This window comes from Arachis ipaensis, chromosome B6 (genome assembly GCF_059453495.1).
Source record: "Arachis ipaensis isolate K30076 ecotype BB chromosome B6, ASM5945349v1, whole genome shotgun sequence".
NCBI lineage: Eukaryota > Viridiplantae > Streptophyta > Magnoliopsida > Fabales > Fabaceae > Arachis > Arachis ipaensis.
This window is the reverse complement of record NC_142441.1, coordinates 94204998-94225164: the sequence shown is the minus strand read 5'-3', so window position 1 is coordinate 94225164 and position 20167 is coordinate 94204998. Positions and strand designations below refer to the sequence as shown.

General features: G+C 38.9%; 1 non-coding gene across 1 annotated transcript; it reads right to left on the bottom strand.

Annotated features, from left to right (window-relative positions):
• Positions 1-1151: 1151 nt before the first annotated feature.
• Positions 1152-1255, bottom strand: LOC148561832 (small nucleolar RNA R71). Its single transcript, XR_015887778.1, has one exon. It is a non-coding gene; the product is annotated as a small nucleolar RNA R71 (small nucleolar RNA).
• Between the last annotated feature and the right edge of the window lie 18912 nt (positions 1256-20167).

Below are 20167 nucleotides of genomic sequence, written 5' to 3'. Positions count from 1 at the left end.
CTCTTCAATCATATCTTTTCAAAATCAATTTCTTTCCATTTTTTTAAATTATTATTATTTTTGAAAATCCTTGTTACAATTAATGATTTAACTCAAAATTTTCAAGTTGTTACTTGCCTATTAAGAAAGGATCAAATTTTAATTCTAGAATCATATCTTTTAATTTCCTGTTAGTCAAATAATCAACTTTAATTTTAAAAATTTCTCTTTTTAATTTGGTTCTCAATCATATCTTTTCAATCACATCTTTTTCAAAATTAATTTTCAATCATATCTTTTTGATTTCTAATTTCAAAATCTTTTCCAAAAATCACTTAATTTCTTTCCCAATCTTAGTTTTCGAAAATCATTTACCAAATTTTTAAAATTTCTTTTAATTATTTCAAATTTTTTTACTTTAATTTCGAAAATTCTTCCCCTCTTCCCAAATCCTTTTATTTAAAGGACTAACACTTCTCCATTATCAGCAATCGAACTCTATCCCTCTTGATAAGTTCGAATTCTCTCTTCTCTACCTCATTCTTCTATTTTTATTTTCCTTTGACACCTCAAGAAATCTCTATACTGTGACATAGAGAATTCCATATTTTCTTCTCCTCTCTTTTCATATGAGCAGGAGCAAGGATAAGGGCATTCTTGTTGAAGCTGATCTTGAACCTGAAAAGACCTTGAAGAGAAAGCTCAAAAAAGCTAAAGTACAACTCTCTATAGAGGACCTAACAGAAACTTTCAAACAAGAAGAAGCCATGGCAGCCGAAAATAACAACAATGCCAACAATGCAAGGAAGGTGCTTGGTGACTTTACTGCACCCACTCCCGACTTCTATGGGAGAAGCATCTCAGTCCCTGCCATTGGAGCAAACAACTTTGAGCTTAAGCCTCAATTAGTTTCTCTGATGCAACAGAATTGCAAGTTTCATGGACTTCCATTGGAAGATCCTCATCCGTTCTTAGCTGAATTCTTGTAAATCTGTGACACTGTCAAGACCAATGGGGTTGATCCCGAGGTCTACAAGCTTATGCTCTTTCCCTTTGCTGTAAGAGACAGAGCTAGAACATGGTTGGATTCACAACCTAAAGAAATCCTGAACTCTTGGGAAAAGCTAGTCAATGCCTTCTTGGTAAAGTTCTTTCCACCTCAAAAATTGAGCAAGTTTAGAGTGGAAGTCCAAACCTTCAGACAGAAGGAAGGTGAATCCCTCTATGAAGCTTGGGAAAGATACAAGCAATTGATCAGAAGGTGTCCTTCTGACATGCTTTCAGAATGGAGTATCATAGGTATCTTCTATGATGGTCTCTCTGAACTATCCAAGATGTCATTGGACAGCTCTGCTGGAGGATCTCTTCATCTGAAGAAGACACCTGCAGAAGCTCAGGAACTCATTGAAATGGTTGCAAATAACCAATTCATGTACACCTCTGAAAGGAATCCTGTGAATAATGGAACAAATCAGAAGAAAGGAGTTCTTGAGATTGATACTCTGAATGCCATATTGGCTCAGAACAAAATATTGACTCAGCAAGTCAATATGATTTCTCAAAGTCTGTCTGGAATGCAAGCAGCAACAGTCAGTACCAAAGAAACTTCATCTGAAGAAGAAGCTTATGATCCTGAGAACCCAGCAATGGAAGAGGTGAATTACATGGGAGAATCCTATGGAAACACCTATAATTCTTCATGGAGAAATCATCCAAACCTCTAATGGAAGGATCAACAGAGGCCTCAACAAGGCTTCAACAACAATAATGGTGGAAGAAATAGGTTTAGCAATAGCAAACCTTTTTCATCATCTTCTCAGCAATAAACAGAGAATTCCAAGCAGAACCACTCTGAATTAGCAACTGTAGTCTCTGATTTAATTAAAACCACTCAAAGTTTCATGACTGAAACAAGGTCCTCCATTAGAAATTTGGAGGCACAAGTGGGTCAGCTGAGTAAGAAAGTTACTGAACTCCCTCCTAGTACTCTTCCAAGCAATACAGAAGAGAATCCAAAAGGAGAGTGCAAGGCCATCAACATAACCCACACGGCCGAACCTGGAGAGGAAGAAGAGGCAGTGATCTCCACTGAGGAAGACCTCAATGGACGTCCACTGGCCTCCAAGGAGTTCCCTAATGAGGAACCATAGGAATCTGAGGCTCACACTGAGACCATAGAGATTCCATTGAATTCACTTTTGCCATTCATGAGCTCTGATGAGTATTCTTCCTCTGAAGAGGATGAAGATGTTACTGAAGAACAAGTTGCTAAGTACCTTGGAGCATTCATGAAGCTAAATTCCAAGCTATTTGGTAATGAGACTTGGGAGGATGAACCCCCCTTGCTCACCAAAGAACTGGATGACTTGACTAGGCAGAAATTACCTCTGAAGAGACAAGATCCTGGAAAGTTCTCAATACGTTGTACCATAGGTACCATGACCTTTGAGAAGACTTTGTGTGACCTAGGGTCAAGTATAAACCTCATGCCTCTCTCTGTAATGGAGAAGCTAGGGATCCTTGAGGTACAAGCTGCAAGAATCTCACTAGAGATGGCAGACAAGTCAAGGAAACAGGCTTATAGACTTGTAGAGGATGTCTTGGTAAAGGTTGAAGACCACTATATCCCTGCTGATTTTATAATCCTAGATACTGGGAAGTGTATGGATGAATCCATCATCCTTGACAGACCCTTCCTAGCCACAGCCAAAGCTGTGATTGATGTTGACAGAGGAGAATTGGTCCTTCAAGTGAATGACAACTCCCTTGTATTTAAAGCTCAAGGATCTCCCTCTGTAACCATGGAGAAGAAGCATGAAAAGCTTCTCTCAATACACAGTCAAACAAAACCCCCACATTCAAACTCTAAGTTTGGTGTTGGGAGGCCACAACCAAACTCTAAGTTTGGTGTTAAGAGGCCATCATCATGCTCTGAGTATCTGTGAGGCTCTATGAGAGCTCACTGTCAAGCTACTGACATTAAAGAAGTGCTTGTTGGGAGGCAACCCAATTTTACTTATCTATGTTAAATTTCTATTTTCCATTGTTATTTTATGTTTTTTGTAGGTTGATGATCATGTGAAGCCACAAAAATAATTGAAAAAGCAAAAACAAACTGAAAAACAGAATGAAAAATAGCACACCCTGGAGGAGAAGCCTACTGGCATTTAAACGCCAATAAGGGCAGCAGAATGGGCGTTAACGCCCAGTCTGGTACCATTCTGGGCGTTTAACGCCAGAAATGGGCACCAGACTGACGTTTAATGCCAGAAAAGGGCAAGAAGCTGGCATTAAACGCCAGAAATGGGCAGCAACCTGGCGTTTAACGCCAGGATTGGCAGCAAAGGGCATTTTGCAAGCCTAATTGGTGCAGGGATGAGAAATCCTTGACACCTCAGGATCTGTGGACCCCACAGGATCCCCACCAACCTCAACTCACTCTCTCTCTTCTTCACACCAGCTTTACTCTGCTATGGTCCGGTACGGAATTAGCCACAAGGTGGCAACTCCATATCATCTACAGACAAACGGGCAAGCTGAAGTCTCTAATAGAAAACTAAAAAGAATCCTGGAACGGACTGTAAGTACCTGTAGACAGGATTAGGCGAGAAACTTAGATGATGCTCTGTGGGCTTACAGAACAGCATTCAAGACTCCTATAGGGACCTCTCCATACCAGTTTGTGTATGGTAAGGCCTGTCATCTACCCGTGGAACTGGAACATAAGGCCTACTAGGCAATCAGATTCCTAAACTATGATGCCAGATTAGCTGGGGAAAAAAGATTGCTCCAGCTAAATGAGCTAGAGGAATTAAGACTCACTGCTTTCGAAAATACCAAGCTTTACAAAGAGAAAGCAAAAAGATGGCATGACAGAAAGCTATCATCTAGAGTCTTTGAACCAGGACAGAAGGTTCTACTGTTTAACTCTAGGCTCAGGCTATTCCCCGGGAAACTGAAATCCTGGTGGAGGGGACCATATGTGATTACAAGTGTGTCACCATATGGCTATGTGGAGCTTAAAGACATTGATTCTAATAAGAAGTTCATTGTTAATAGACAGAGAATCAAGCATTATCTTGAAGACAATGTTGAGCAAGAGTGCTCAAGGCTGAGGCTAGATTAAAAGCTCAGCAAGGTCCAGCTAAAGACAATAAAGAAGCGCTTGCTGGGAGGCAACCCAGCCATTAGCAAAGCTTTTCATTTTATTTATTTAATTATTTATTTTTAATTATAAAAGTTTAATATAAATAATTTTCAAGGTAAAGAATCAATTGCATAAGTTCACAGGGTTACAGAAGGATTTAGAATACAAAACAGGGAGAAAGAGCTCACTGGCAAGAAAATGCCAGTAAGAGGTATATTTGGGCGTTAAACGCCCAAAAGAAGCATCTACTGGGCGTTTAACACCAGTAATGATACCTTTTTGGGCGTTAAACGCCAGAATAGTCACCATTCTGGGCGTTTAATGCCATACCTGCAGCATCTTGGGCGTTCAGAAAAACACCCAGTGACGAAAGATTTCTGGCGTTTAACGCCAGCCAGAAGCAACAGCGGGGCGTTAAACGCCCAAAACAGGCTACAGATGGGCGTTAAATGCCCAAAACAAGCAGCAGTTGGCCGTTTAATGCCAGGATTGTGGAGGGGAGGAAGTTTTTGTTCCCAACTTGATTTTTTTTCAAAATTTCATATCTCCATCCATTTTTCTTGCATAAACATGTTCCCATACTTTTATTTTTCAAATTTTTTCCAATTTTTTTTAAAAATATCTTAATCCTAAAATTAAATCTTTTTCAATTCTTCTTCAACCTCTTCTCAAATCTTTTTCAAAACAAATCTATCTTCTTCAAATTTTTTTTCAAACTCAACAATATCTTTTTCAAATCTTCACAATATTTTTAGAAAAAATCTATCTTTTTCAAATATCTTTCATATCTTTTCAATTTTAAAGTACATATTTTCCTATCATACTTATCTTTTCCAAATCACATTTTCCATCATATCTTTTAAAATTTTTTCGAAAACCCACCCCCTTCCCTTTAAATCCTCGTTCGGCCTCCTCCTCTCTTCCACAATTCGAACTTGGTTCTCCCTCTATCCCTCTCCTTTCCTTTCTTTTGGTTGGGGACAAGTAAACCTCTAAGTTTGGTGTGTTTATCTGTGATCACTAAGCCAATACCCATCAAGATCATGGCTCCTAAGGGAAATCAAACCACCTCAAGAGGCAAGAAAGAGAATATTCCAAAACCACTTTAGAATCAAGGAAAGTTCTTAACCAAAGAACATTCAGACCATTACTACAAAATAATGGGTCTAAGGTCAGTGATCCTGGAAGTTAAATTCGATCTGAAAGAAGACGAATATCCAGAGATCCAAGAGCAAATTCGAAACAGGAGCTGGGAAATCCTAGCTAATCTTGAAATAAAGGTGGGAAGAAACATGGTTCAGAAATTCTACTCTAATCTGTGGCAGACAGACAGGCAGAGAATAGCTGGAACTGCATTCTATAACTATCGAACTCTGGTCAGAGGGAAGATCGTTCACACCCACCCTGACAAAATAAGGGAGATCTTTAAGCTACCTCAACTGCAAGATGACCCAGACTCCTTTAATAGAAGAATGATGAGACCAAATCAGAGCTTGGACAAAATCCTAGAGGACATATGCCTCCTTGGAGCCAAATGGACAACCAACACAAAGGGTGTCCCAAACCAACTCAAAAGAGGAGATCTCCAACCAGTCGCCAGAGGCTGGCTGGACTTCATTGGGCGCTCTATACTGCCCATTAGCAACCGCTCTGAAGTCACCATCAAAAGAGCAGTGATGATTCATTGCATTATGCTGGAAAAAGAAGTGGAAGTTCATCAACTGATTTCTTGTGAGCTTTACAAAATTGCAAACAAGAACTCCAAAGATGCCAAATTGGCTTATCTAAGCTTGATCTCCCTGTTATGTAAAGATGCTGGAGTAAAAATAGGAGTAGATGAGTATATTTCAGTTGAGCAACCAATCACCAAAAAGTCAATGGAAGGACAAGTGCAGGACGACTCCATCAAGAGGAGAGCACAGGAGTTCTTCCCGGAAATTCCTCAATTTGAATACTGGGGGTGCCTAGAAGCATCTATCACCAAGTTACAAGAAGCTATGGATCAACTGAAGGAAGAACAGCAAAATCAAAACAGCATTCTCTGCAAACTGTTTAGGGAACAAGAAGAACAGGGGCATGAACTGAAAGAACTGAGGCGCCAGAAGCTATCTCTTGAAGGGCCAAGCACCCCACAGACTAAAGAGGCATCTACCTCCCAAAGCAAAGGTTTTTGAGTCCTAACTCTGTGATAACCTTTTATCTATTTTAAGAGTATATAAGTATTAAAATTAGAGTCAATTGTCTTTATGTCTTTAGTTTCTTTTCTTTTAATGCTAAGTGTCTGCTTTTATGCCTAATTTATATTATTTCCATTAAATAATAAATAAAGATTATAGTCTATGCCTTAAAGTTATGAATGTCTTATGAATCAATCACCTTTCTTAAATAAAAAAATGTTCTAAAAACAAAAGAACAAGAAGTACATGATTTCAAATTCATCCTTGAAATTAGTTTAATTATTTTGATGTGGTGACAATACTTTTTGTTTTCTGAATGAATGCTTGAACAGTGCATATGTCTTTTGAATTTGTTGTTGATGAATGTTAAATATGTTGGCTCTTGAAAGAATGATGAAAATGAGACATGTTATTTGATAATCTGAAAAATCATAAAATTGATTCTTGAAGCAAGAAAAAGCAGTGAAGAACAAAGCTTGCAGAAAAGAAAAATAGCAAAAAAAAAAAAAAAGAAAAAAAAGTGAAAAAGAAAAAGCAAGCAAAAAAAGCCAAAAGCTCTTTAAACCAAAAGGCAAGAGAAAAAAGCCAATAACCCTTAAAACCAAAAGGCAAGGGCAAAAAGGATCCAAGGCTTTGAGCATCAGTGGATAGGAGGGCCTAAAGGAATAAAATCCTAGCCTAAGCGGCTAAACCAAGCTGTCCCTAACCATGTGCTTGTGGCGTGAAGGTGTCAAGTGAAAACTTGAGACTGAGCAGTTAAAGTCGAGGTCCAAAGCAAAAAGAAGAGTGTGCTTAAGAACCTTGGACACCTCTAATTGGGGACTCTAGCAAAGCTGAGTCATAATTTGAAAAGGTTCACCCAGTTATGTGTCTATGGCATTTATGTATCCGGTGGTAATACTGAAAAACAAAGTGCTTAGGGCCATGGCCAAGACTCATAAAGTAGCTGTGTTCAAGAATCAACATACTGAACTAAGAGAATCAATAACACTATCTGAATTCTGAGTTCCTATAGATGCCAATCATTCTGAACTTCAAAGGATGAAGTGAGATGCCAAAACTGTTTAGAGTCAAAAAGCTACTAGTCCCGCTCATTTAATTGGAGCTAAGTTGCATTGATATTTGGAGTTTATAGTATATTCTCTTCTTTTTATCCTATTTGATTTTCAGTTGCTTGGGGACAAGCAACAATTTAAGTTTGGTGTTGTGATGAGCGGATAATTTATACGCTTTTTGGCATTGTTTTTACATAGTTTTTAGTATGATTTGATTAGTTTTTAGTATATTTTTATTAGTTTTTAAATAAAAATCACATTTCTGGACTTTACTATGAGTTTGTATGTTTTTCTGTGATTTCAGGTATTTTCTGGCTGAAATTGAGGGACCTGAGCAAAAATCTGATTTAGAGGCTGAAAAAGGACTACAGATGCTGTTGGATTCTGTCCTCCCTACACTCGAAGTTGATTTTCTGGAGCTACAGAAGTCCAAATGGCGCGCTCTCAATTACTTTGGAAAGTGGACATCCAGGGTTTTCCAGGAATATATAATAGTCCATACTTTTTTTTCGGTTTAGATGACGCAAACTGGTGTTCAACGCCAGTTCTCTGCCCTATTCTGGCGTTAAACGCTAGAAACAGGTTACAAGTTGGAGTTAAACGCCCGAAACAGGTTACAACCTGGCGTTTAACTCCAGAAATAGCCTAGGCACGTGTAAAGCTCAAGTCTCAGCCCCAACACACACCAAGTGGGCCCCGGAAGTAGATTTCTGCACTATCTATCATAGTTTACTCATTTTCTGTAAACCTAGGTTACTAGTTTAGTATTTAAACAACCTTTAGAGATTTATTTTGTACCTTATGACATTTTCACGTTTTACATTGTATCTCTACGACATGAGTCTCTAAACTCCATGATTGGGGGTGAGGAGCTCTGTTGTGTCTCGATGAATTAATGCAATTACTTCTGTTTTATATTCAATCACATTTGTTTCTATTCTAAGACACTCGCTTGTACTTAACCGTGATGAATGTGATGATCTGTGACACTCATCACCATTCTCAACCTATGAACGCGTGCCTGACAACTACTTCCGTTCTACCTTAGATTGAGTGTGTATCTCTTAGCCTCTTGGTTCATGATCAGAGTCTTCGTGGTATAGGCTAGGACTATTGGCGGCCATTCCTGAGATCCGGAAAGTCTAAACCTTGTCTGTGGTATTTCGAGTAGGATCTAGGATGGGATGACTGTGACGAGCTTCAAACTCACGAGTGCTGGGCGTAGTGACTGACGCAAAAGGATCAATGGATCCTATTCCAACATGAGTGAGAACCGACAGATGATTAGCCGTGCGGTGACAGTACATTTGGACCATTTTTACTGAGAGGACGGATGGTAGCCACTGACAACGGTGATCCACCAACATACAACTTCCCATGGAAAGAGCCTTGCGTGCGTGAAGAAGAAGACAGTAGGAAAGCAGAGATTCGGAAGACAGAGCATCTCCAAATCCTCAATCTGTTCTCCATTACTGCATAACAAGTATTATTTAATTTAGCTTTTTACTCTTCATAAATATAATCACTCTTATCATTGATTTCCTGACTAAGAATTACATAATAGCCATAGCTTGCTTCAAGCCGACAATCTCCGTGGGATCGACCCGTACTCACGTAAGGTATTACTTGGACGACCCAGTGCACTTGCTGGTTAGTGGTACGAGTTGTGAAAAGTGTGATTCACAATTTGTGCACCATGTCCTACTGTAGTTCTTCTAGAATTTTTAGAGTTCTTTCTAGGTACAGGTTCCTGGAAGTGGCAAACACTGGATACTTAAGCTCACAGTATCTGTTTGCAAATTTAACTGGATCATTGGCAGTGAGGAGCTGGTCAGCCTTCTCCTGCGGGGTAAAGTGCTTTTCCCGCCAGGAGTCATCATGCAAAATGTCCAGGATGGACATAGAGGATTCGCCTCTTTTCTATTTGCCAGTGATTGCTTTGCCTTTTTCTTTGCGCTGAGGGTCAGACATCCTGAAAAGCAGAAATTCCAGGATATAATTGAAGAACAAAAGTAGGAAAACAAGTAGGCAAATAGGATTTATCAATGTAAGCATAAAGGCAAACGAGCAGTAGAATTATGAAATGAGTTAAATATATATACATTTTGGACTGAATTTGAGTGAAAAATCTGAGGTGAAAAATCACAATCCAAAATATAGTAGAATTCATGTTAATTAGGAAAAACAATAATCATGCCTTGAGTTAGAAAGAAAAAGTAGTTAGTTAGAAAGCAAATATAGAAGTTTGAAAGTTAAAATGGTTAGGAGTGAAAAAGACGTTAGAATGTGGAAAGTAGTGAGTTAGGAGAAAGGAAGTTAAAATAGGGGGCATGATAACGGTTTCCTAGTTAACAGTAAATTTCACAAGTTTAAAGAATAACCAAGTCATAGTTAAGCAAGGATATCAGGTTATTGATGATAATTCATATAGGTACCGGAGTAGCTAAAATTAAAATGAAATCATCAATAAAGCAAGTTAGTAACCAGGGAAACAAAAGGAATAAGAATGTGAGCCCGTGCATTCATGAATTGGTTTGGTTATGGCTAAAAATGTGAAATTGCCAAAACCAATACATGAATGAAAATGAAACAATTTGCAGAAAATTGGTCAGCATTCCGGCTAAAATTGGATGTTCCCGGGTAATAAACAGCAGGAAAAATCAGTTCATATAAATTTAAATAGAGGTCTAAATAGACACAAATAATATGAACATGAAAGAGCAGTGTAACAGCAGCAAGAAACATGGAAGAACAATATATGAACAATATGATCATCACATGCAAGAATGGCACAATTATCAGGCCTAAATCCACTAACCACATCCTAGCTACCGAACCACCTAGAATCCACTACAAACATGCATCTCTAACTAGCCTAATTTGAACATAATCTGAAAAATAAGTAAATAACTACAAGTGATAGAGAAATAGGTGTTTGGCAGAACTTGGTATGTGTATGAACAGAGGTGACGGCAGAGAGATGGTGGTGGTGATGCGGCGGCGCTAGGAGGGAGCATGGCGGCGCGGTGGTGGAGCAGGGGCGGGTTGGGTGTTGGGGTTTGGGTTGGGTGAGTTGGTAGAGGAAGGAAGAAGGGGGTGAGGGTTGTGGGGGCTGTGGTGGTGGGTTACGGCGGTCGGAGGTTGGCCGTGGTGGGGGGGGCAGTGGCGGAGGAGGGCAGCGGTGGGTGAGAGGGAAGGTTGGGAGTGGTAGAGGAAGAAAAGAAAGAAGAGAAGGAGAGAGAGGGTGGTTTTCGGTGATGGGGTGCGGTGGTGGGATGGCGCGGTGGTCGGCGGTGGTGGCTGGAAGTGTTTGTGGTTGGGTTGTAGAGGAAGGAGGGGTTGCAGAGAAGAGAAGGAGAAGGGGATATGGGCGACGCGATGGGGTTAGGGTTCGCGTGACATGGGGTTAGTGGATTCAAATCCACGCGAATGCGTCGGGCACGCGATCGTGTGACTAGGGTGAAATGGGTTCGATGCGGTCGCGTGATTGACGCAATCGCGTGGGTTGGGTAAAATATGGGTGACGCGGACGCGTGAGGCATGCGACCGCATCGCTGAAAATTGTGCTAGACGCACACTTCCAGTGTCATTTCAGCGCAATTCTCTGTCTCCATTTAGAGGCCATAATATCCACGCGATGCGGTCGCGTCGCTCACGCTTTCGCGTAGGATGAGTGTTTTGCAAGTGACGCGTTTGCGTCAGGGACGCGAACGCGTGGGCCGTTTGTGCTAAACGCACACCAGCCGCACGATTCCAGCCCAACTTTCTGGGCGTTGGATCTTTACGCCGATTTCCTTCTCACGCCCACGTGTGGCCTGCGCGCTCGCGTGGGGTGATATTTATTTATTTATTTTTTGTTCATATGCAATTATGCAGTATGCAACATGCAGTGCTAATGTAGATGCTATGAATAATTCCAGGTTCAATGAAAATAAAATAACATAAAAACAAACATAACGAAATAAAATTGAAACAGGAACGATCATACCATGGTGGGTTGTCTCCCACCTAGCACTTTTAGTTAAAGTCCTTAAGTTGGACATTTGATGAGCTTCCTGTTATGGTGGCTTATGCTTAAATTCATCCAGAAATCTCCACCAATGTTTGGAATGCCAACAGCCTCTGGGATCCCAAACTAGGCATGTAAAGCTTCTGAACAACTTTAAACAGATTCTCAGGCTCCCGGGGTGACGAATGTCAGAGTAGATTCTAGGATCCCAAACTTTGCTTTTAAATCCGTCTTTGTCTTGATTTATATTCTTCCATCCGGGCGGTTTAGAAATTGTATTCTCACCAAGATGACCAAACGCCTTTCGAGACCCATTCAATTGAACTTGATACCAATCCGTGCACTTCGAATTGAAGTGTGGAACCTTATTGAATCTTGCACACCAGCTCTGAGTACGAGCCATTTTCCTCTTACTCTTAAAGCCGCAGAGAGCTCTAAGCTGGCCATCTGTTTCAAGCAAATGATATTCAAGTGGAAAAGTAAAGATAAAGGTTAAGGATTGTACCCATTTGAAGCTTGTATTAGGTGGTATTGGCCTTGGGATAGGTGTTTTCGGTGGTTCTGTAAGCTCTACTCCCTTGTATTCTCCTGTGAATTCCTCCACTTCTTTGCAAAATTTTTCAACTGCAACTGCGTCCTGATCAAAGTCTTCTATGTCTTCCTCGTCACTCAAGTCATACGTTGGAGGTTGAGAGAAATCTACCTCTACATCATCTTCGTATTCACTTGGATAAGGTTCTTCAGGCTCAAGGAGTTTAGTTGCGGATGTAAGTTCGTGACTAGGAGAGCTTGATTCATGATCATTACTGCCTATGGAATCAATTTCTTGGTCTATTCTGTCCAATTTTTCACAAGGTATATGCATTGGAGGTTGTACACTATCCTCCTTGGCATCAAATTCGAACGTCTCGACGGAATCCTTTACAGTTCTCGATTCCCTTGGAGGTTCAGCATCTCCTAAATCTTCAACCACCTCTTCCTCTACAACTATTATTGCTTCCTCCACTTGTTCCAATACAAAGCCATGCTCCTCATTGTCCACCAAAGTTTCTAGTGTTTCCTTCATGCTTCGCTCTTCTTTTGATTCTCCACATGTAGCCATGGGAGTACTTTGAGTGCTCAGATGTCGGGAAGCTATTATATTTACTACCTCGGTTAAGGCAGTAGTGAGTTCCAGTACGTCCCTTTGCATCTTCACTTGCCCTTGAAGAAGAACACGAAGGTTGTCATTCATTGGGGATTGGGGTGGATATGAGGGTTCATTGATTGGGAGAGAGGGTTCATAATAAGAATGTGGTGGTTCTTGGGAGTGATTGGATTGGGATTGTGGTGGATAAGGGTCATACGGTGACGAATGGTAAAAAGGAACTTGTGAGTGTGGCGGTTCAAAGCTATGTTGAGAGGATGATCTATAAGCACAGGGTGGGGCTTGTTGGTAATTACAAGGGGGTCCATCATATCTATTGCTTTGGCATGCATTGTAGAATGGTCCTTGCCCATGATATCTTGGAGGGTGTTGTTGCCAAAAGGGTTGATCAGATCCTCTTGGCTCCATCCATCTTTGATTGCTTGGACCTTGATGCATATTCCTGTTATAGCTTCCACTCCTTTCAACAAATTTAGAACCAAACTCAAAGCGAGAGGGGTGAGAATTCATGGTAGCTAATAGAAATATAAGGGAAAAACAAAAACAAATATACAAGTAAAAGAAAAATATTTATAATAACCAATAATAAGGCACACGTTTGCAGTTCCCCGGCAACGGCGCCATTTTGACGAACGGGTTTTTCTATCGGTAAAGAATGAAAGTAATCGCATTGTAAGTATAGTTTCTAAACCAACAGAAAAATCCTTTCGTACAAACGTTTTGGTTGTCACAAGTAACAAACCCAATGAAATTTATAAACCGAAGTATTCAAACCTCGGGTCGTCTTCTCAAGGAACTGCAGGGAGGTGTTCTTATTATTAGTTATGGAAGACAATGTTTTTGGGTTTTAAAAGGTTTGAACAAGGAAAATAAATTGCAGGAATTAATAAATTAATATCTAATAAAACTCTTGGCAAGGTATGAAATTTCGGAAGTCCTATCCTAGTTATCCTTATCGACGGTGATGAGAATTGAGTTTAATCCCAGTTAGTTAACCTTTACGAAAGCAAGGGAAAGTCAAGTGGACTAATTAGTTAGATCCCCAAGTCCTAGCCAACTCCTAAGGAAAGACTAGAGTTATCGGAATTCAATTCAATTAGCAAAAATAACAATTAACAACCACGATAAGTTTGATAACTCAAGAGTCTCCAGTTAATCAATTAAAGCCAAGAATATAAAAAGCTAAATAAGAATCATAAATCTGAAATACTTCAATTTATATTAAATAAAGAAAATCCTAACATGAATGGTTCATAAGCCAATTTGGCAACATAAGTAATTAAATAAAATCATTAAAGTATCTGAAAGTAAAAACTATATCTAAATTATGAAAAGTGAATAATTGATGACTTTCTTTGAATGGATGCATTCCCCCACCTTATAACCTCTAATCTGTACTTTCTGGACTTGGATCTGGGCCAAAAAGGGTTTCAGAAATCGCTGGGGGAATTTTCTGCAGTTTCTGCACGTGGCGTCTGTCACGCGTCCGCGTGGGTCACGCGGTCGCGTCATCTGGGAGTTTTTCTTGTCACGCGTTCACTTCGGTCACGCGTACGCGTCATTTGCGTTCTGCTCAAGGCACGCGTCCGCGTCAGTCACGCGTTCGCGTCGTTGCCTTTTCGCGCTGGGCACGCGGCCGCGTCGTCCATCCGTTCGCGTCGCTGCCCTTTTCTTCAAAACTCCATTTTTGTGCTTTCCTTCCACTTTTGTATGTTTCCTTTCTGTTCTCTGAGCCATTCCTGCCTTGGGAGATCTGAAAACACTTGACACACAAGTCACGGCATCGAGTGGCAATAAAGGGCAATTAAAATTAATATTTTTAAAGCATAGGAAACATGTTTTTCACACATATCATATAATAAGGAAGGGAAAGTAAAACCATGAAATTTACATGAATAAGTGGGTGAAGGATTGAATAAATCACTTAAATTGAGCACAAAATACATCATAAAATATGGGTTTATCAAGCGCCGCCCAGCAGTGGCGGCGGTTCGGTTGTGCTCGCGGCGGCGCCGGGAAGCAGCGCGGAGCGGAGGGTGAGAGACAGAGCAAGGAGGAGAGCAGAGAGGACGAGGGGAAAGGGTAGAAGAAAATGAGTTAGTGGAGGTGGTGATGGCGGTTGGGTGCTCGCCGGCGGCAATGGAGGCGGTCGGACGGAGAGCAGAGAGAGACAGTGAGCTGTGAGAGTGAGAAAGAGGGGAAAAAAGAAAGAAGGAGGGAAGTGAGGAAAGGGGGCGGCGGCGGTTACTGTGAGGTCGCCGGCTGTTGGTGGTTGAAGGTGGTAGTTATGGAGTTATGGAGGTTGGAGGGAAAAGAAGAGACGAAACGTTGAAGAAGAGAGAGAAGAGGGGTGCGCGACTGCGCTAGGTTTCTGCTGCACGAAATTGTGATCATCAACAATGGCGCTAAAGACTTGGAGCTCTCAAACGTGAATCACACTTTGTCACAATTCCGCACAACTAACCAGCAAGTGCACTGGGTCGTCCAAGTAATAAACCTTATGTGAGTAAGGGTCGATCCCACGGAGTAGGTGCAAGGATTGAGATGCTTCTCCCATAGAAATCAGGAGTAGGTGCAGTAAAGTCACCAATCACCTTCCTTGTATTGTTGGCAATGTTGTTGTTTTCGGCTGCCATGGTTTCTTCTTCTTTGAAGAGTTCTGTTAGGCCCTCTAAATAGAATTGTTCTTTAGCTTTTCTTAGCTTTCTCTTCAAGGTCCTTTCAGGTTAAGGATCAGCTTGAACAAGTATGCCTTTATCTTTGTTCCTTCTCATATGAAAGAGAAGAGAACAAGAAAGTAGGGAATCCTCTATGTCACAGTATAGAGATTCGTTGAGGTGTCAAAGGAAAAGAAGAATAGAAGGAGGAGGTGGAGAAGAGGGAATTCGAACTTATCAAGAGGGACAGAGTTCGAATTGCACCTTGATGAAGAGTCTTAGTCCCTTAAATAAAAGGATGTGAAAAGAGGGGAAGAATTTTCAAAAATTAATTAAAAGATTTTAAAAAGAAATTTGAAAATTTGATTGAGATTTTCGAAAACTAAGATTGGGAAAGAAATAAAGTGATTTTTGAAAAAGATTTTGAAATTAGAAAAAGATATGATTGAAAAAAATTAATTTTAAAAAAGATGTGATTGAAAAGATATGTTTGAAAAGATATGATTGAAAATCAATTTAGAAAAAGAAAAATTTTTAAAATTAAAGTTGATTACTTGACTAACAAGAAATTAAAAGATATGATTCTAAAATTTAAAGTTTGATCCTTTCTTAATAGGCAAGTAACAACTTGAAAGTTTTGAAGTAAATCTTTAATTGAAGCAAGGATTTTTGAAAATGGTAAAAATAAATATAAAATAGAAAGAAATTGATTTTGAAAGAGATATGATTGAAAATATATGATTTGAAAAAGATTTGATTTCAAAAAATTATGAAAACTTGAAAAAAATGTGAATTAAAAACAAAATCTTCCCTCCAGTGTCATCCTGGCATTAAAATGGTGCCCATTCTGGCGTTTAACGCCCAAATCTCTACCTTTTTGGGCGTTAAACGCCCAGCCAGGGGCGTTTAAACGCCAGTTTTCCTTCTTCACTGGGCGTTTTGAACACCCAGCTTTTTCTGTTTGATTCCTCTGCTGAATGTTTTGAATCTTCAATTCTCTGTATTATTGACTTGAAAAGACATAGTGAAAAAATATTTTTTGAATTTTTGATGATGAGAAATAATAAAAATGCAACTAAGATCAAGTAAACAATGCATGCAAGACACCAAACTTAAATGTTTGTATACTAAGGACTATAACAATGTAAAAATGCATATGAAAAACAACAAAACACACTAAACAAGAGAATTTAAAGATCAAAGCAATGAAATCATCAAGAATAACTTGAAGATTAATGAAGAACAATATGTATAAATTCGAAAAATGCAAGAAGAAGAAAGTCATGCAATTGACACCAAACTTAAAAATTAATACTAGACTCAAACAAGAAACATAAAATATTTTTGATTTTTATGGTTTTATAAATTTTTTTGTGATTTTCGAAAATTATATAGAAAATAAAATAAAGAGAATCAAAACTTTTAATAAGAATTCCAGGAATCATGCAATGTTAGTGATGAGAGAACTTTGCGTGGTCTAGAAATTTGCGGATAAATCCTCGTTGCAAGTATAGTTTCTAAACCTTCAAAAGTCCTTTCATACAAATGTTTTGGGTCTCACATGTAACAAACCCCTTTAAAAATTGTTAACCGAGTATTCAAACCTCGGGTCGTCTTCTCAAGGAACTGCAAGGAAGTATGTTCTTATTATTGGCTATAAAGAATTTAATCGGGGTTTAGAAGGTGAGAAGCAAGTGATTTAAATGACAAGTAAAGTAGATGGCAATTAAAATAAATAAATACTGTAAAGCAAACTTCTGGCAAGGTAAGAGAAATTGGAAGTCCAACTTAATTATCTCTCTCAACAATAATGAAAGTTGAATCTAAATTCCACTTAGTTAACCTTTACTAAAGCAAAGGAAAGTCAAGGGACTAATTAGTTTGACCTTCGAATCCTATTTATTTCCTAAGAAAAAGTTGGGATAATTGAAGTTCAGTTCAATTAGCAAGATAGCAATTATCAGTTATGTTGAGTTTGATAATGTTGAGTTACTGATTTCTTAACCAATACCAAAAGGGGAAAAAGTAAAATTGTTGGAATAAAAATGTCCTTAGATGGAAAGCAATGGCAACACAAATTAAAGAGAAAGCAATCAATTACTGAAATACCTCAAATAATCATTAATTCAAATCATAACATGGAAAGGGGTTCATAAGCCAATTGGGCAACATCTGTAGATACGAATAAAGGCATTAAAGTAAAAGTAGCATAGAAACATAAATTAAAGTAAATATTAAATCTGGATCGAGAGTCACTCTTAAAAACTAAGAGAAGTCCTAAATCCTAATCCTAAGAGAGAGAGGAGAGAACCTCTCTCAAACTAAATCTAAATCATGGAAAGTAATAAAAAATGCGAGCTCCCCTTTGAATGGATGCATTCCCCCACTTTATAACCTCTGGTCTATGCCTTCTGGACTTGGATTTGGGCCAAAAAGGGCTTCAGAATTTGCTATGAGCATTTTCTGTAATTTCTGGTGCGTGGCCCCTGTCACGTGTCTGCGTGGGTCACGCGATCGCGTCATTCGGAGCTTTTCTTGCCACACGGTCGCATCAGTCATGCAACCACGTCATGTGCGTTCTGCTTAAGGCGCGCGGTCACGTCAGTCATGCGGCCGCGTCGCTGCTGATTCGCGCTTGGCACGCGATCGCTTCGTCCATGCGATCGCATGGATGCCAGTTTCTTCAGAAGCTCCGTTTTGTGCTTTCCTTCCATTTTTGTATGTTTCCTTTCCATCATTTAAGTCATTCCTACCTTAGAAGATCTGAAACTACTCAACACACTAATCACGGCATCGAATGGAAATAAAGGTAATTAAAATAATTAATATTAAAGCATAGGAAACATGTTTTTCACATACATCACATAATAAGGAAGGGAAAGTAAAACCATGCAATTAATATGAATAAGTGGGTGAAGGATTGAATAAATCACTCAAATTAAGCACAAAATATATCATAAAATATGGGTTTATCAACCTCCCCACACTTAAACAATAGCATGTCCTCATGCTAAATCCATGGTAAAGAGTAAGGTTAAAGTGGTGGAATGTTATGCAATGCAACCTATTCTAAATGCATCTACTTAAATGAGTCATGCAATTCCAATTTATCCACTCATATATAAAGCTTACATGTAGTCAAATTAATTCACATTCTCAAGGAGTCATATATATATATATATATATATAGCCAACCCTTAAATAATAAATCATTTTAGCAAATGAGATGGGAAATAAAAATATTGTACAAACTTGCAAAACAATTAGTAAATTAAGCACAGATATATGTTGATGAGTTATTGAACCCTCACTGAATTTTGTGTTTACCCTCTAGTCACTCAGTGTTTATTGGGTTTATTCACTCTACTTTTCCTTTTATTCTTACTTTCTATAACTTTGTTCTTCATCTAACCAATCAACAATTATAGAGTACAGTCATACCAAAAGTCAGGAGGTCTTTAATTAAGGTTGTAATGGGGCCAAGGTAAAGGTAAGGATATATGTATAGGGCTAAGTGAGCTAATAAGTGAATCCTTAATTAGACTAAGATCTCACCTAACATACATATTTAGTGGAACAAGCTTCTTTACCAATTTTCCCACATTATCCCACTTGTTGTTACATGCTCATGTTTTAATTTTATTTTTATCCCATGTGCATTGCTTTTATTTTGCATTGGGGAATTCTTTTGTATCCCCTTTTATTAAATGCTGAAAAATAACTTTTTTTTTTGCACATGGTAATTGAATCACTTTGATTTCTCATGAGCATGCTTCCCAAATTTTTATTTTATTTCTTTTAACTTTTCTACCTTTTGTGTCTATCATCCATGTTCCCAATAGGTTTCCCACATTTTAATCTATTCATAATTTTCTATCTTAAGCTAACCAAGGATTCAACTTGGGATTTTATTTTGTTTTTCTGCTTAAGGCTAGTAGTGTGGCTAAATAGTATAAAAGGGGTTTTAAAGGCTCAAGGGGGCTAACAAGGGTGATGTGAAAGGTAAGTTATTTTGGGGTAAGTGAGCTAAAATCAAATGATGGCCTCAATCATTCTTTTGGCATGTATCTATATTCTATAATTGGACATATAGATTAAAGCAAAGTAAAGAACATCAGAATAAAAAGAAGCGAAACACACAGGAATGAAATTATGGTTTGAATGCAACCATACAATTAAGCTCAAGACTCACACGTTGTGTGTTCTCTAACTCAAGCATCATATATCATTCATATATGTTATGCAGGTTTAGTTAAAAATTCCCATTATTCTCATAAAAAAATTATTTAGGGTAGCCTTTAAAGTTTTAATGTTCCTCCTTGATGAAATGTTGTCAACTTAATGATGAGCGGATAATTTATACGCTTTTTGGCATTGTTTTTAGTATATTTTTAGTAGAATCTAGTTACTTTTAGGGATGTTTTTAATAGATTTTATGTTAAATTCACATTTCTGGACTTTACTATGAGTTTTTGTGTTTTTCTGTGATTTCAGGTATTTTCTGGCTGAAATTGAGGGACTTGAGCAAAAATCAAATTCAGAGGTTGAAGAAGGACTGCTGATGCTGTTGGATTCTGACCTCCCTGCACTCAAAGTGGATTTCCTGGAGCTACAGAACTCGAAATGGCACGCTTCCAATTGAGTTGGAAAGTCGACATCCAGGGCTTTCCAGCAATATATAATAGTCCATACTTTGGCCAAGACTAGATGACGTAAACTGGCGTTCAACGCCAGCTCTCTGCCCAAATCTGGCGTCCAGCGCCAGAAAAGGATCCAAAACCAGAGTTGAACGCCCAAACTGGCACAAAAACTGGCGTTCAACTCCACAAATGGCCTCTGCACGTGCTACACTTAAGCTCAGCCCAAACACACACCAAGTGGGCCCCGGAAGTGGATTTATGCATCAATTACTTACTCATGTAAACCCTAGTGACTAGTTTATTATAAATAGGACCCCTTACTATTGTATTAGGCATCTTTGGATTACCTTATGATC